Source organism: Cebidichthys violaceus, unplaced genomic scaffold (assembly GCF_023349555.1).
Source record: "Cebidichthys violaceus isolate CVI_PGR_0920_01 unplaced genomic scaffold, fCebVio1.0.p SCAF_8, whole genome shotgun sequence".
Lineage (NCBI taxonomy): Eukaryota > Metazoa > Chordata > Actinopteri > Perciformes > Stichaeidae > Cebidichthys > Cebidichthys violaceus.
In genome coordinates, this window is record NW_027176964.1 from 1227922 (window position 1) to 1245097 (window position 17176).

The following is a 17176-nucleotide window of genomic DNA, read 5'->3' on the forward strand; positions in this document are numbered from 1 at the left end:
GTGCTGGATCCAGTCCGCCACATGGTAAACACTATACACACGCATAGCTAGCAATGTAGGCAAAGAGTAGCAGGTTGAAACACTTCTTATTCCCTTTAACCATTCAACCAACATTAGATATTTATTGTCCATTAGTTTTCAATCACTTAATTGCCTGTCGAAAGTCCCTAAAGTTCAGGTTTACATGTCAAAATAGCTGCTTTTGTCAAACCGACGAACAAAACCCAAAGAGAAAAGCAGCAGATTGTCACACCGGAGATGTTTGAACCAGCTCAACTCGCATTTATAACTTTTATGAACCATTAAAACATTCTCTTTCAGTACAACTGTCCAACAGAAACTAACAGATAAAGCAGCGCTTCAGCTGTCAACACTTCTAGAGCACAGTGGTGTAAGCAGCAGCACTGTTGAGTTACATCACTTCCTCTGCATTTCAATCACTACAGGGAGGAAAAAAGGCTTCTGCATGTGACTGTGTGTGTGTGTGTGTGTGTGTGTGTGTGTGTGTGTGTGTGTGTGTGTGTGTGTGGCGCAGGTGAGAGTAATTGAGTGTAATTTCACATCCTTTGCAGAAGTTACTATGAAGGCAACTGATTTCCTGTCAACCGAGTCAGACGCACACTACAACAGACCTTGAGTTCTACAATACAGAATAAATAGAGCTGTATGAGCACTTTCTGGCTAGTGTGTGTGTGCGTGCAAGAGAGATAACGTGAATGTGTGCGTTCATCAGATCAACAGCTCTAGTTTAAAGTAGCAAGGCCAGAGATTCTTCCCCCCTCGTATTTAGTTTGGCCTTCAGAGCCGGATAGTGCTCGTCTGCAGCCTGGACCGAGCTCGACTCGTCTGACTCGTGGTCTCTCCAGTGGTGTTGCTCGTCCCCGAGTAGACGAGGCTTCTGCTCTCCCCAGCCTTTGCTTCCTTTAACTTTACGTACCACTTCCTCAGCCCTCGCTCTCTAGCTCACATCTCTTTCTCGCAGTGCACAGAACACGTGCACACTTTGGCATCGAGGCCCAGCTGTCACTGCAGAGGGAATTAGGTGAACGGTCAGTGTGCCGCTTTGGACACCAAATCTCATCAAGGGATGAGGCCTTTTACACCCCCCACACCCCCCCTCCTCCCCTGCAATCAATCACACACACACACACACACACACACACACACACACACACACACACACACACACACACACACACACACACACACACAGTGAGGAGGAGGAGGAGGAGTGAGACTGTGTCCACGCTAACGGCGGCATTCTGGCTCCGGCTTCTACCGTCACCTGGGAACATTAAGTGCTGGCCAATCAAATAGGTTCTGTTCACATCACGAGCTTCAAGATGAGGAAGCAAACCCTCCCTGCCTTCATAGCTTTTCCCTAAATTGGACAAAACTCCGTCAAATAGAGCAGAAACCTGCTGCACGGTGTCTTGGCAAAGACTTCTCACTGGACTTGTGGCTCACATTTCATTTCCTCATCGGTACCTGCAGCAACACCAGTGTTACCACCTAAACATCATGGCTATTTAGTGTGCACACACTCGCATGTTAAAAAGCCAAAAGCACGTCTCCTCCATCTCACGGTGTAATCTCTATTACATCACAACGCACATCTCGTCAAGACGGCTTCCCAACCGATGAGCAGCGTTCTGATGGACAGACACTTCCTGTTCGTCCAGTTGTCTCACAACACAAACTGAGCGACAGAAACTCGATGAGAAACTATTTTGATAACTGATTAACTATTTAAATCATTTATTGAAGCAAAAATGTCAAAATGTCACTGGTTCCCGCTTCTCAAACATGAATATCTTCAGCTTTTCTTGGTCGTGTAGGATATTATACGTAGATTATGTCATTTTTTATTTTTTAACATCAATTAAGAAAATAATCGACAGATTAAAACTACTGTTAGTTGGTTACCATAGGTATGTGCTCCTACTCAACATGACAGAGAAAGAAAGTGTTGTGTTTACTTCTGTGGTTTCACAACACCACACTGATGTTTATCTTTTCAGACAGCTTGTACATTTACTCAATTCATCATTCATGAAATGAAGAACTCCACTTCAGTTACAGATCATGTGTTCCTACAAAAGACGTAACAGTAGAATAATGCCCTCATAATGAACAGTATAATGTCAGACAACAGAAATACATTTAATGGGATAAATAACAGAAGCGCGTGTGTGACGAGGTTCAATTATGTGAAACAGATTTATTTGGGTGGACGTGTCCATGTTTAAAGTAACCCTGAATAAAATGTAATACTAAATGCTGGAGGAAAACACAGACTATTTCAATTAGCAACTCATCTGCTGATGATTTTCTCAATGAATCGTTTGGTCTACAAAACACCAGAAAACCGAGCATGTGGTGACAGCATTAATGTGGACAGTACTGCTGCGATATCAAACGTCCCAGAAGCCCCGTGGACAGCCGAGAGGGGCGAGTCTTTTCATTGTTATGTGTTGTAACTCCAAGCAAACTGTCTCTGGACTCTGACCTTCAATTTTTATTAACCACCGTAAACAAAAGTGAGAAGAAATACATAAAGGGTGCCTCACTGCCGACGGCTGGCACACAAGCCTGTGAGTTCCACCTCACCTGAAACCAGCAGTGATCACCGAGAGGCTCTAACGCGCACCGCTTTAGCAGAACCGATGAGTTGACCGAGGCTCAGGAATCCACACCGACTGCACAACTCTGTCAAACCACAATTACGGAGGCCGAGCCCAGACCACGGAATATCAGTGCCACGTCGGTGACACTTAGTGGGCTCTCTGACAGCCGGCGGTGCCACACCGTCAGAGAGGGGCCTCCATTGAACTCTGAGGAAAACACTGGCGTTTTAACAGATGCATGTCCTGCAACTTAGACGTATATATTCAAAGTACTGGAGAGACAATCCAATGTAATATCTTCTACTTGTTTCCACTCGTACAATCCCTGCAGCTGAAGTCAATGCTCCTGCAGTCTGACTGAAGGTGTGTCAGTGAGTGACATCACATGTTGTAAGCTTCGGTTGGTATGAAAACCAGCAGGTGCTCTGGGCTCCGTGACACGCCTCTCCCGTTTCCTGCTCTGCACATTGTTCAAAGACTAGATTTATTTTTTTCAGAATGCATGTGATTGACACACTAAGCTATGAAAGGCCTCTTCCTCTTTGACTTTGTTTTAATAATAAGACGATGCCATTTTGTCATAACTAGTTCCATACTCGATCAAACGGCCACTAACCACTCTCTGAGTGTGGCGTTAGTGTGAAGGAAGGAAGGAAGGGAGGGAGGAGGAGGAGGAGGCCGACAGCAGCTCAATGCGGTCCTGTCTGCGCTGTTGAAGGTTTGGCAGCTAAACGGTCTGTAGCCTCCAGGCTTTACTACAGGAAATCTCTGCCATGTCAACAACGCTGGAGACACAGACAGGCAGGCACAGACAAACAGAGCGCAGCCAGAGAAACCAGAAGTACACCTGAGGTAGCGAGTGATCTCCCCTCTTCCTCTGGAGGACACGTGTGCTCCCACCCACCTCCCACTACCGCCGCGATCTAAGCCGCTATAATTTATACCTTTGTTCCCAAATGGAGGACGGCGCGCTGGAGCTGGCTAGCTGTGTGTGTAATTACGCTCAAGTGAGGGGATGCAGGCCGTGTGTTTGGGGATGGTATTTGTGGCCCGGAAGGAAGGAAGGAAGGAAGAGAGAAGAGGAGGAGGAGGAAGAAGAGGGGAGGTGTGTGTGTGTGTGGGGGGGGGGGGGGGGGGGGGGGGGGGGGATCAAGAAAGAAAGAGAGAAGCAGTGAAGCTAGAGAAAATCTGGTTATTTTACGCACGGCTACTTCGTTAATGGACAGTGTGTGTGTGAATGTCTGGGGTTTGTGTGTGTTTTGGCGGATGGGAAAGGGGGGGGGGGGGGGGGTCAGCAGGAAAGGGCTGTGTTTATCCAATCTGTTCCCTGCCTTTACCATGTGGTAGGAAAAACCACTGGCCGGCTATCAGTCTGATCCCAGAGGACGAGAGACACGGGGGGAAAGAGAGGGAGGGAGAGAGAGAGAGAGAGAGAGAGAGAGAGAGAGAGAGAGAGAGAGAGAGAGAGAGAGAGAGAGAGAGAGAGAGAGAGAGAGCACAAGGGGTGACCAAGGAACCTGCTACTGGTGTGTGTGTGTGTGTGTGTGTGTGTGTGTGTGTGTGTGTGTGTGTGTGTGTGTGTGTGTGTGTGTGTGTGTGTGTGTATATATATATATATATATATCTATATTAAAGAACATGTTATAGTCTCTGAAACCGACTCGGTCTAGTCTTTGAAAACCACTCGCATGTGTGAGTGTATTAAAGGCGAGTGATGTCGGTGTGACACTGAGGATAAAAAACAAACATGGAAAAGAGACTAAAAGCATCTTTACACCACATTGTTATCCATATGTGTGAAAGCCTTCCTCACCGACACCGTGCACCATCAGCCCTAAACCGCACAGACTCACGGTAAGAAGGAAGACTACACACCGGTTCATATTTTGGCGCACTAGAGCAGGAAGTCTTCACATTTTGTCCCGCGCTGGATGTGAAACAGTACAGGAGGAGTTTGTTCTGAAGTGGGACACTGGTGTTATAAAAGGCTACCAAGACCAGGATGCGGAGCGGTCTCTATAGAAAGTGACTGACGGGCTCAAACAGTCAGAGTCACAGCGCACGGGGACACCCAACGGCACCGACCGACTCCAGGTTCTCCCCCGGAAAAGATTTATTGCCATTTAAATTGCTGTGAAACAGATGACTAGATGGACTCATACGGTCAATGGCTCATTCTAATAATTCTAATTCTATGAAGCTGCTGTCTTAGAGCCAGAGCAATGCCTCCTTCACACATCCACACAGATGCAGCTTTTTGCATCGTTCACCATCTGTATTTGGTTTCAACACCAGTTGAAGAGACATGATGTCAAGACTTTTCTAACCCAGTACAGACCCTTCTGCTGTGGGATCGAATATATATATATATATATATATATATATATATATATATATATATATATATATATATATATATATATATATATATATATATATATATATATATATATATATATATATATATATATATATATATATATATATATATCTCCTCTAACTCCATTCATGCGTCTGACTTGTGTCTGACTCGGCTACGCTAGCGTTGTAAACTGACCTCGTCAGGTTCAGAACAGATGTGTCCGACTAGCTTCTACCACAGCCTCCCCCTCAGACTGCGTGGCTCGCTGGTATCAAACCTGTGTCAAAAAAGATCACATCCTCTGGATTTAACGTGAATGTTCCAACACTGAATTCGATTCACGTCAATTCACCTAAATGAAGATCAGAAATCAAACTGCAGCAGCTGAGGGGGGAAATTGTTGCTCGGCGATGCAAATGAGTTCACAGTGGTAGTCTGCCATTGTTACAGGCTTCTGAGGGGGGAAATCCCCAACACAGCTCTAGTAACTTTCAAAAAGGGGGTTAGACTTGTGAAAAAACTACAGGATTCGTCACTAGCCGGGAGTCTCTTTAAGAGAAACCACCAGTGGTTTGGGGGCTGGTGAGAGATTTGTCATCCCGGTGCATAGGGACCAACATGAAGCTTTGGAAACATTTCTGAGCAAACAACGTCACAGGCAGAACTTTTCTGATTCTCACTCCGGGTTTTCAATTTCATACAAAATATGAATAAGATGTAAGCTTCCAAAGAAACCATTCGTCTGTGAGAGCAAACAGGAAGAGGCGCGCGCACACACACACACACACACACACACACACACACACACACACACACACACACACACACACACACACACACACACACACACACACACACACACACACACACACACACACACACACACACACACACACACACACACACACCCCCTCACCTCCCTAATCAATCACTGCTATTGACATGCCCTTTTACACCAATGGGACAGGCAGCTCTGGACCGTGTCCCCAGAGATTGGCCGGTTCCCCTCCCAGCCCCACCTGCCTGCCTGCTAACAACCAATTAACTTCCAGAGTCCTTTCTATGAGGCTGAGAGGTAACTTCTCCCCCGGGACAGACACCCTCCTGCTTTTTCTCTTTTTTTAGCCAGAGTCAATGCGCTCTGCAGATTCTAAAGTGCTTCCGTTGTGGGTTTGAATCATAGTCAGGATCTCTTAGGCACTTTTGCAACATTGTTCAACAGGATTCAAATCCAGCGGGGTCATTTGAGTGCTGGGAATAACGACCGACATTAGCTACCGATGATGGACACGACGAGCCACGGTGTCATCTAAGAGGAGGTTTACTGGAGAGCTGCACACATCGTCTCCTGCATTCAGTCCCTCCTCTCCGACCTTGCATCCATCTCCATCTTCCTAACTGGATGTTGATTCTGCAGGCAGGCAGCACTTAACCTTTCATCGGCCGTGTGAATCAGTGGAGGAGACAAACGAGGCGAGGTGGAAAGACACCACAGCGGTGGCATCGCACCGATGCGAGGTTTTCGGAGGGGGAGAGAGGGATCCGGAGACCTGTGCTCGGTTTTGTTTCCCCGGCAGCAGTTAAGTTAGATGGTGGTGGAGAGCTGAGGGGTGAGGAGGGCCACAGGGCCATGCCGGGTGAGGTCAAGGGGAGATTTAAAAGATGCACACAGGCGGGTCAGAGATGTACTTGACAGGCCGTCTCCTCCGTCACACATGCGGCCCACACACAAACACTTGAGAGCTGTGTTAACGCCATCCTCTCTTCTAGGCACAGCACTTCGTCCAGAAGGCCCTCGCTGCAGGAGGAGGATGGGGGGATGGGGGAGGCGAGCGCGGAGGAGGAGGAGGCAGAGGGAGAGACAGGTGAGAGGGAGGGATGAGAGAGAGAGAGAGAGAGAGAGAGAGAGAGAGAGAGAGAGAGAGAGAGAGAGAGAGAGAGAGAGAGAGACAGAAATGACACTCGGTTTTGAATGTCATCACGGTGCTAAAGACCCCCGCTAACCTTTTGGCTGGAAATGAGAGGACTGGAGGGAGGAAGGAAACAGACAGGCAGGCAAAGATGGAGAGAGAGAGAGAGAGCGATGGAAAGGGTGAGAAAGAAGAGGAGGCAGCTCACGCATGGGTGGAGAGGGACCAAGTGTGGGTGGGTGGGGTGAGGGGTGGAGGTGGAGCAATGGAGGGCGAGATGAAAGAGATGGAGACAAACAACAGCAGCTCTTCCCGTGTCTGGTAACACGGGCTGCCATCCGCGACACATGATGATGGGAGACAAAATGGCCACCCCTGACAAACACCGGCTCTCCTTCTGGCTCCAGATACCCTACACCAGACTGTCCGACAGGAGCACTGGTGTCCTGGTGTCCTCTACCCTACACGGGGAACACGTCTGCTCTGTACAGGCCTGAGTCTGGTCGTCAGGGTCAGCCACCTCTAAAATACAGATCCTCGTCAGTGATAGTGAGGGACCGTTCCTGTGATTACTCTTAAATCAGAGGACTGCAACGGCGTCAGGCCTTGTAGAGCATTTTAGATTTCCCCCAAAACTTTGCAGCCATCACTTTCCAATTGAATAACATGGCATGGCTGCCAGCCGGGAAAAATGTACTTAATGTGTCAATGTCTGTCACCCGTAACTCAAAATACAAACAGTAAAAGTAACACGTAGAGTCTCTGAGGAGTTCTACCAACCAGCTGCTGAAAGGACGATGTTGAGAGTTTAATAATTCACTTAACACAACTGTAAAAGTGGCGCATGGGAGATAAAAGAGAGATTTGAGGGGGTTTCTGGACATTTCCCCACACCCACAGAGGAAACTCCACCCTCGGTGGTGGGATTTAAGTGTTAGTCAACGAGAGCTACTGTTCAGTTAAAATATCACTTTTAGGTGCTGAGGGTTTTATCTCTTTGTTGGGCTTTTATTTGTATTAACTGGGCTCATAAACACAGTCCATCCGACAGCAACAAGGGTATATAGCCATCATCCTATACCACTGTCCTCACAAGTATAGAGGACACAAAGCTGTGTTTCATGCATCCAGTAAAGGCACTGTACTTCACGCGAGGTAGGTGAAATCAAAACGAGCGACAACACGATTGATTTCTTCCTGCCAAATGTTGCAAATAGCTTTGAATTTGTAAATAGACTTCAGCATGTTAATGTGAGTGGGTGCTAATGCTTCAAGTTCAACATGAAATGCATTTCAGGGTAGTTCAGTAAGTCACGCTGAAAGTGAAGATGCATTGTTTGATATGAACTTCCTCTATGCCTCCAAGAGAAAACAAATCTCAGCCCCCATCACAGACATAGAGCTTTACTTCAGCTTTATCCATATCAACATAAAAAACAAGACGCTGGTTCTAATTTAACTGGTTTTATGGAAATGTTGTGAACTGATAATTTAACAAGTGAAAGGGTAACTTCTTACAGATGTAAAAGAAATACGGGAGAAAGAGAAACTAATAACCTGCCGAGTTGCCCTCTTCTCAAGGAGTAGAGGAATCAGACGGGGCCGTTGGTGGATGACACGCAGCACAGAGAGTCAAATGAGAAGGGAGGGACAAAGACGGGAACAATGGCCATTTTCACTAACAGAGCACAACAACATCAGTGTTGTCAGCCACGAGCTGTGGTGCTCTCTGCATGCCAATGGGACACACACACACGGCCCTTTTTTAATACATTTATCTATCTTGCTCCTAGCGATCCTGAACCAGCGTGAACACAGTGTGAGCTGGTTAAAAGGTCAATAGAAGGTGGCGCATTATGAGTGAAAACGCTCAGATAACCAGAGCTGATCACAGTAATGACTCATAGTTCAAAATAACAGGGAACAGCTTATTCAAACGCGTGACACATTGATGGACACCTGTTCCAAACAAGGTGTCTTTCTCTGCTCTGAAAAAGCTGGAGTGAGTGAATGCGACGGTTGAATCTTTATGGCCATTAAAATGTTTGTGTTGGGAGAGTATAATGGGGGCATACATGTGGAGAGGGAGCACCAGTGCATGCTTATTAGCAGTGGAAATTGAATTGCGTCATTCTGTGAAATCTCGATTAACTGGTGAATCGTAATGTTGTGTTTGGTAGGGTGTGGGTCGCTCCGCTGCATGTGCGGCTTTCCTCACATCTAGCCCCCAATGTGAGGCGGCAGGGAGCTGGCTGTTTGTGGGGATGCTGCAAACATGTTGGACCGAACACAAACTATTATATTACACACACACACACACACTTTAAGCTTCATGGTATGGCGCACACGTGGATTTTAAAGAAGGGACCAGATTTTGCTTCATAGGGTTCAATGGGTTAAATAACACACTACACCCAGGTACTTAATTAAATCAACACGATTGCCCCACTAACTATTAAACATTTTACAGTTTCAAATGGTAGTGCCTACATTATTTTTGCACCAATTTTCCTCCACGCTGCCCCAGACTGCAAATAATGTTTCAACGCCTCAAAGACGAAACATTAAAGAGAATCAACTCCACGGTCACAAAGACAACTTCTAGAAACACAACTAGAGTTTGAATGAACAACAAGGACAAAACCACCACTAACCTGACAAGAGGAAACCATGTTTAAGGTAAAAACAATTACTAAAATAAGAAGTGGGATCTGAGATGGCCCTACATGATCAAATCCACATGGGGGGTAACTTTGTGTCCTATCCCTAGCTTAGTCCAGAGCAACAAACCAAGGCAGCCTTGTGACTGAAGGGGGGGGGGGCTCAACTTTAACTACAAGAAAAGACAGAGACAAACGGGAGAGAGACCAAATAGTGCTGAACATCTGTTGTGTGGTTGTGTGTGTGTGGTCGGGGCCTCTTATCTCTCACTCTGTGGCCCGCTAAACAGGACTAGCTGCCATCTTGGCTCACAGACACAAGGTGGTGGGGGTAGCAGCTCCTGGCTGTGTGGCAGGCTGGTGGAGGAAAAATAACGAAGGAGCACAGGCACACTGACTGAATAAAACCACTATGCGAGAATGAACACATCAAAGACACCGTGTATATACAGGACTTGTGGATATAACGCTAGTTGTTGTTTTTTTCTCAAGAGATAGCGCAGCCAAAGTTGCGTGAGAGCGGCAGGGTGACCATTATGCAAGTTGACCGACCACAGAGCACATAATGGAGAAAGAAGGCAGCATAGCGCGAGGAAACACGCTATAAAGTCGCATTGTGAAGACCGTGTGTGTGTGTGTGTGTGTGTGTCCCGTAAAGACGTATTAACTAACGAAAAGTACGTGGACACGAGCAGGTGTTTGGAGCCGCGTCCACATAATGTAACAAGTGTAGCCGCGTAGGTTACCAAACTTCAGACGTTACAAACAAGCTCCCATAACAAAAGCCCTCACGCGGACAGGACGTAGCGCCACTTTGTCTTTCGACATCGACAGAAAAAAGTGAAGCGAAAAGATGAGGAAAGTTAATATCCTCGTTAACTAACGACAACCGCCCGAGCAGGTTAGTAGCTTAGTTCGGGAGGGGGGATAATTAGTGGTCTTGGTCCGCACACAATGGGGATGAGAGCTAACAGGCTAGCAGAACTTCGGTGTCCTCGAGCTGGGCTAACCTCCAGCGGCTAGCACGGCTAATTAGCCTATCAGCGGTGTTTCGCACGTCGTTCCGGACCAGGGAAACGCGTCGCTCATCTCGGTTTTTATCAAAGTAAAACACTTCCCTCTCTATTTCTGAGGCTCGAAATGAGGACAACGGTGTTTCTTATACATTTAAATATATGTCGGTGATGTAAAACGTGGCAGAAACAACGTGAAAAACACGGTTGTGTGGAATGACCGCCTGGCCTCACTGCCCCCCCCCCTCTCTTCCACTGCTCCGTCCCTTCCGTCCAATAAAACTAGGGCTACTACGGACACTTCACTGTCCGCGTACGACAAGAAAAAAAACACATTCAGGGGAAATACTGCTAGTACTTATACTTTAATGAAGAAGCCCTTTAATGTAACTGTGGAGGAGCGTTTTGAGCGACGTGTGCCAAGTATTCTCCGCTGGGAATCTCACTCGCAGCTCCGCTCATTCAGTCGGCCAGTGACTCACCTCTACGCTCGAGCCACCTCGTGTCTCCTGGAAGCTTCAACACAATTAGCTAACGGGGCTAACACTTACACTTTAAAACTCAATTAAGTCCATATCTTATGTTACAAAATTCAACAAGTTGTCGGGTGAACGGACCGCAAAACGAAGAGGCTCTCCGCGCGGTGCCGGGGGGTTTTCTTTCCACTTTTGAACTTAACTACAGGACTGTTGTGTGCGTGCGTGAGAGCGATGCAGCGGGTGGCAAAGCTAAACGTGCTATTGTTAGCATGTCGGCATGGCAGCTACATGGACCTTCAATGACTTTCTGCTGAAATGAGAACATAAAACACCACAAACCGGCCGTCCTGAACACGAGCGAGTCACCGCTCAATGAAGTGCCCGTCGGGCTGAAAACACAACTCACACTGCGGATTAAAGAGTGCGATTGCGTTGGGAAAAAAGTATGGAAAACTTACTATTAAGAGCAAATATAAACCGTTTTAATTAAAAAAACAGTGGGGTACTATCAACCCCTCACACTCGTACTGAATTCCGCTCGACAAAATAGAAAAGGCACTCATTCAAAGGGGCATTTGTTCGCTTACCCAACAAGCACGATCACTTCGGGCTTTTATCAAATCAACTCCTCGTTAGTAGGGTTAGTATCTCCGCTCGCTTGAAAAAAAAATCCACCGTGGTCCTTTTCCGTTTGAAATATAAATAAACAGAGGAAAAAAGTTCAAGTTTCTTATTCGTGAAATATTTCTCCGGCGTGTCTCGCATCTGCGACCTCGCCGACTAGTGTGCGTTGCTCTTCTCTCCTTTGTGTTAATTTCACTCAAATCGAGTTTAATCCGATCGATCCCTCGGCTGGTCGCGCTCCCGAGTCCTCCCCTCCAGACACTCGCTCACCTTCCTCGGCCAGGGGGGGCGCGCTCCCGAGAATCTCTCATATAGAGATAAACAGGCGGCGTGCGCGGTCCCTGACCCTGCCGTGCCTGTGTGACGCTCTCTGCGAGTCCTCAATGTGGGGATTGTAAAAAAATAAAATAATAATAATAATGAGGGCGTCATTTGGACTATGGTTTGGTCCAAATTAGATTGTTTGGTTTAATTATTTATTGTTTTAGAAGAAAGCTATGAAACCGGGTTGGAAGTCCAAAACAAACCAATATCAAAAGAGCGCTGCTTTTTTAATGTTTAGATAAATACATAAATGAATGAATAAATACATGTTGAATGTGGGTTAAGGTCTAACCTTTGCCGGCGGGTAGCTTGTATTTTTCATGTTGAGGCAGATGGGTATTCTATACTTCTGATGTGTGTATGTATCTATGTGTTAATGTATACTGTGTGTGTGTGTGTGTGTGTGTGTGTGTGTGTGTGTGTGTGTGTGTGTGTGTATATGAATTAGAGATATGGTAAAAAAAATCCTTGTTTTTCGTTGAGATTGTTCCTGGAAAGCTAGATTGTAATTATGTGAAAAGTTTATGTTGTGAATGAAATAAATGTGATCATTAATTCAGTAATACAAATAAACACCTCTATGCACGTCCTGGGTCAAAGAGCCTTCATTGCCATGGTTGTAATAGGAAGAGGAAACTTGCTTTAAATGCTTGTGTGCTGATCATGACTGTCATGAGTCTTTTTATCTGAATATCTTGAAAGCATAGTATTAAAAATCTATACATCTTTATCTATTTGTGCTGTAGAATGCACCTGCCATTGCCACTAAACCTGATGAATGCTAAACTGGATTAGTGTGGAGCAGAGGCTTCACTTGTTACACAACTTGTCATAATACACACAAATTAAAGGCGAGGCAAACATTTTATTGTGCATTTCAGTGTTGTCTTAAAGGGACAGTTCACCTACATGTGCTATTCCCTTGAAAACACAAACTAAGACTAAACTAAGATTCCTCGAGTGATGTCACTTGAGTCAAAGTCGGTCGGGGCTGAAGACTACAAGATTAAAATTTGAAAAAGTAAAAAATATGTTGGTTATGCTGGTACACTCACACATCCACAGATACAGAATATAAAGGAGCTGAACGAGGAGGAACCGTTGTTTCTCTGGATATTTTTATAGCAATGTGGATTTATCAGATTGATTTCAGGAGTGTCACTGGTTAGAGAGTTCCACATTTTATTGGTAGTGTGTCCATGCAGTGTTGGACTGCCTTGGTCTCGACACACCCTGGGCTTGGTCTTGTCTTGGTCTTGACATTCCCTGGTCTTAGTCTGGTCTCAGTCTCAATACTCTCTGGTCTTGGTCCCGATTTGGTCTTGCCCTGCCTAGTCTTGGTCTTGCCCTGCCTAGTCTTGGTCTCGCCCTGCCTAGTCTTGGTCTTGACTTGGTCTCGACACACCCTGATCTTGGTCTGGTCTCAGTCTCAATATTCTCTAGACCAGCAGTGTCTCCTGATGGCAGGTTGCTCTGCTCTGAGAGAACCTGACAGCCCCGTCATTCCCCGTGAGGCGCTTTCAGCATGTTAAACTTCTCCCTTCACTCCAAACACGCTTTATATTTCTCGCGGAGTTCTTTGGACATACTTCCCTCCCGTGCAGACGGCCCCACGGTTTCAGCTCATTTCAGTAGGTTTTGAAAATCAACATGCAGAGACTTGAAACTTGCTGGAGTTAGGTAATCCATCACCGTGAACATTGTGTCTGCTTCTACTATAGTCATAGCTGTGTTATCAGAGTCTGATTATGAAGTTTAAAGTGCAGATTTAAAATGTAGACTGTATTCCTAAAAAGCTTAATCTGACTGTAAGCTACAGGCAGACAGCTGATTATTCTCCTTCATACACTGATACATTTACAGTTTGATGTACCCAGTTTGCTAACGGTGGAAGCATTTGTTTTTCAAGGTGGAAAAAAATAGCACTTTATTTTCCTGCTATTTTGTCTCCTGTTTTTGCATTTAGTCATGTGTCAATTCCCTAAAACCAGCTCCTGTGTATAAAGTACCATGATGGAGAGTAACAAAGCGGTACTTGTACTTTATTTGAGTATTTTCATTTCATGTTACTTTGTACTTCTACTGCACTTCAGCTCAGTGGGAAATACTTTACCCATCCCTACATTTATCAGACAGCTATACGATTTTACACATTGTTTTGCTAATTTTACATCATCAGTGCTAACATTGGCCAATTAGCACTAAACACAAATGACATCAGTTTTGCAGGTATAGGGCGGTGCATGAATGACATATTTTTGCAGGCCAACCCCGGAGGTCAGCATCACCATCAGCATCATGGGATTTTTCCACTGGATTTTGGATTATTGCAGAAAAAACACTCTGTGGTACACAAATGTTTATATTTACATGTTTTCTTCAGCAAACACACCTTTTATTATTTTAGAAGAGTTAAAGCAAACGGAAGTAAAAAGCTAACGTTAGATCAGGGGTCTTCAACGTTTTTCAGCCAAGGACCCCCAAACTGATAGAGATGGAGCAGGGACCCCTACTATATATATTATATAAAATTGTTTTATATATTAAACTGGGCCTAGTGCCATGTACAAACATACTTTGTTATTGTGCATCCAATAATAAGCTATTCAAATAATACACTGGTTCATATATTCATGTTTTTATTTTAAAGGTACAGTGAGTAGGGTGGCCGTGACACTGCCATTTATAAACATACCTTGTCAACTGATACCAATGCCAATATCAACATTGTCTGTCAATTGCATGATAATCATGCATACAAGCTATTCAAATTGACGTTTTTATTTCAAACATAAATGTAGAAACGAAAAATGAGTGATGGCCTATTAGTGCCACTTCCATGCATAAACATACCTGTTATCTTGCATACAATACTGAACTATTAAAATAATGGACAGATTCATGTTTTTTGGTCGAGTTACAAAACGATCCATTTTCGCTCATATCAATGTCAATACACTTGGATAGGAGCTGCAGTGTTTTAGCCAGGAATATCTTGCAAAAATGATTGCACAAGGATTCGTGAGTGAAGTAAATGTCGTTTTTTAATAATAAAAAAATAAATGTTTACATTATCTTCTTTTCAAATAATATTGCAGCGTGTGTCCTTGTGTCTGGGATCTTAGTCAGCTGGGGACTGAATAGGCTCTCGTCAATCACGGGGAACCTGACAGAGCCAGCATGTAACCTGCGGCCTCGTGATTGGCACAGCAGCGATAGGGGCGGGTCCTCCTCTTTGTGTGCAGGAGGCTTTGAGGGACAGGTCCAGGCTAGTCTCATGCTGTGAGTGAACCGGTGCCCAGCTTGAGACCACCTGTGTGACGCTGAATGTGTGCATTTCTGACTGAAAGATAACATCTTCTGCCTCCATTTATCCATGCGCTACAATATATTGGATTCATGTTAATGTGTATTTAAAGACATTTCAATTTGTGGAAAAAAAAAGACCTCTGCATTAGACTATAAAAAAACACTACACCAGTCTCATGAGCGAGTAAACACAACGAAGCTGTAAGTGTGATGACGTTTAGCAGTCTCATTTCATATCGTAGAACCAAACATTGAAATGGCATCGATACTGCTGGATGAAACATTTATTACAGTTCATCCTTCTGGGAACATGAATGTCTGCACTTAACTTTATAGACATTCGTGTTCCCCAATATCCAACAGTTCACTTAAAATGACAAATGTCAACCTCACACTGGCACTACAGGGAAAGTCAGGGCATCACTAAAGTCAGTGGGATTCATCCTCTGGGGAACATGAACATCTTTACAAAATTTCAATCCAATCCACTCCGTACACGTCAACATATTTTACGAGATAAGTGAACAAAGTTGATCTACTGGTGGCATTTATTCCACAAGGGTTCACCCCCTGGGGATCAAGAACGTCTGTACAAAATTGAACGCCAATCCATCGAGTGGTTGAGTTATTTCAGTCTGGACTGAAGTGGTAGACTCTGCTGTATTGAATCTGACGTGGGAGATCTGAAGCTGCACACAATGACGGATGAAAGCGGCCATAACTCAGAGCCCCCTGAAGCTGCTCTTTGTGTGCACCTTCAAACATAAAACTAACAAATGGGTCGCATGTATATTTCACGCCCTGGCCTAGGGAGCTATTAAATATGATATACTCTGATGTTATGTTTACTTAGTCATTGCCAGTACATCACAGTTAAATACTGTACTGTTTAAATATACTTACTGTAATTCTCACGGTCTGTTGGTTTTCATCAGGGCTGATCTGAGGTCTGCGGTCAGCAGCATCCAGGCTGGAGGAGGTCCATATGTGTTATAGTCCTCAGTGTGTTAGTACGTTTTACATTACAACAGAGTACGTTTATTGAGGTTCTACAGGGCTTTTCCTATGGAGCTACATTTAACAGCAGTCTGTCATTTATCCACTGGAATAATTGGGGAACACTTCCTGGAAAAAGATTTTGCAGTTAATTTGTTAAAATGGAATTTTAAGTCCCATTAGTCAATTTAGCTGTAATAAAAGCATACACACAAACATCTTCTTATGAGGCACAAATGGTTTATATGTTGCAAGTAATGGCTGTTGTTCATGGTTAATAAATCATCCATCAAGACTTTATCGGTAACGGTTCACATTCGCTGTTGAGCCAAAATGTGGCACATTCCTCCAAATGTAGGAATTCCATGTACGCATTTAATGGCTGAGAAGCTCATGCGCATACACTGAGCATGTAAACCTTCCCTGACTGCATATGAGTTGAGAAATGTTTCATTCATTAAGCAGCTCTCCATGGCTGACCTTCAGCGGGGAATACAATCTCCATGACCGCTGCAGGTCGAACAGCATGGATCCAAGAGTCCCTCCCTGCTCGCTGTAACGGATAAATCAGAGTGAAACAGCACTGGACCCATCACGATTCACTCATTCATACGCAGACAAGTCAGCATGGGCGGAGCCAGATGGCAAAAAACAAAGGAGAAAAAAATACAAATGTTGTTGTTTTTGTTTTTTCAAACACTGTATTTTTCCATCGCCACATAACCATCAAAATGACATGTTTAGAGTTTAGAATGTTTTATTATAGTTTATTGTGATAGCATTTTCATTTTTTCTTTTTTTATGTTTTGTTTTTTCCAAAGAACAAACACAGCAAATAACGTCGAGGAGGGGGGAGGAGGGGGGGGGGGGGG

At 44.8% G+C, this 17176-nt stretch overlaps 1 protein-coding gene across 1 annotated transcript in view; it reads right to left on the reverse strand.

Moving 5' to 3' along the window:
* Positions 1-11948, reverse strand: part of chd7 (chromodomain helicase DNA binding protein 7) — a 69892-nt gene extending 57944 nt beyond the window's left edge. Inside the window, exon 1 of the mRNA XM_068701599.1 lies at positions 11639-11948. The gene's annotated coding sequence lies outside the window, so the exon portion shown is untranslated. The remainder of the gene's footprint in view (positions 1-11638) is intronic.
* Between the last annotated feature and the right edge of the window lie 5228 nt (positions 11949-17176).